Raw genomic sequence first — 1,912 nt, 5'->3', positions numbered from 1 at the left:
GTGTGTATGTATGCATGTTTGTGTATGTGTGTATGTTACACATGCATGTCTGTCTGTCTGTATGTATGCATGTTTGTGTATGTATGAATGTACGTGTGTATGTGTATATATGTATGTGTGTATATATGTATGTATGTATATGTGTGTATATATGTATGTTTGAGTGTGTTTACATATAAATACATTTGTATATAAAATACATCTATACCTACCTACCTACCTACCTATCTATGTACCTACTTACATCTCCCTATCTATCTATCTATCTATCTATCTATCTATGTCTGTCTGTCTGTCTGTCTGTCTGTCTATCTATCTATCTATCTATCTATCTATCTATCTATCTATCTATCTGTCAAATAATTAGACCTTTTGTCTTTAACTTCTTTCACTCATTAGACTGTGGCCATGCTGGGGCCATAGCCCAATGAATAAATTGGTCCCAGTATTTATTTTTTTATGTTTTGTACCCTATTGGTCCCTTTTCCCAAACTGCAAACCAACAGATGTAAACAAACCAACACTGGTTGTCAAGCAGTGGTTAGGGCACAAACACAGACATACACACTCACATGGGCTTCTACACAGTTTCTTTCTACCAAAATCACCCACAAGACATTGGTCAGTCTTGAGCTATGGTAGATTTGGCCAATGTGTTGCATCCCTGTGGGACTAACCTTAGAACCATATCAGTACAAAATGAGCTTCTTAACTTGCACAACCATGCGTGTCTACACTTAATCAAATGAATACAAAGAGACAGACTGGATCTAATTCGAATGCAACATTTTAAGATTAATCTCTCAAATGTAATTCTTATTTATTCACATTATTTTCATATCATCTTGTAACTTTGGGTTTTTTGACAATGTGATTGTTTACTATTAGAATGACATTGCAGGGCAAGTGTGAAAGGCTGGATCATAAAATCATTTTAATCATAAAACAGGGAGAATATTTTGGTTGATTTAAATATTAAAGAGTTGAAAACTATGTTTGACCTCAAAAAGTAACAGGAAGGTTTCTTGTGACATCCTCTTTCTCGGAGAAGGAAAGATAATTTATGGTAATCAACAGACATGATTGACTGGAGAAAGCATGTCACATGAATGTCTAATCATGCTTTCTGTTAAGAGAAACAGGATTTCACATGAAACCATGATGTTAACGGTTTGCCCTTCCTAACACCAACCACTTTACTGGGTGGATTGGGTGCTTCTACACAGAACAGCATGGGTGTTTTTTTATGGGTGGCACCAGCACCCATGAGCCTGCAAGATTAGGGATGCTCAGCTGGAGAGTGTTGCAAGGGATGAACCTGTATGCAAGAGCAACCATGCTTTTACTTAGCTTGACATGTCTTTCCAAGCATGGCAAACCACCAGGAGTCTCAGTCCCCTAACCTCCCCTCTGTGAGTCCCAACGTATCTCTCTCCCCCTCTCTCTCTCTCTATATATTTATGAACATATTAATCAAATTAGTTATGATTATAGGCCCTGGTAAGCCAATCTTATCAATTACTTTTGCACCAGATATTAGGTTATTGGATAATTATTTAATAACTGTGCTCATGAGACATGTATGGGAAAAAATGGCAACAAAAGGACACTCATATTTGTCAGTAGAGTGCGGATATTAATCAAAGTTTAATGTGCTATAGATCCATTACACCTGATTGTGACAATTGGTTTTGCACTGAATATTAGATAATGGGAAAGTGTCTCCTACACATGCTCTTCAGAGATGGCAGGTATGGAAAAAAACTACCGTCCCCAAAGAGCGCATCTATTAGATAACTGTCCACTGTGAAACTCAGTGGTAAGATCAATTGTAATTGAGTCATAATACTGCATACTTTGATGTGTGTATATATGTATTAATGTATATATATATATATATATATATATATAT

Source organism: Octopus bimaculoides, chromosome 25 (assembly GCF_001194135.2).
Source record: "Octopus bimaculoides isolate UCB-OBI-ISO-001 chromosome 25, ASM119413v2, whole genome shotgun sequence".
Taxonomy (NCBI): domain Eukaryota; kingdom Metazoa; phylum Mollusca; class Cephalopoda; order Octopoda; family Octopodidae; genus Octopus; species Octopus bimaculoides.
Note: the sequence above shows the minus strand (reverse complement) of the source record.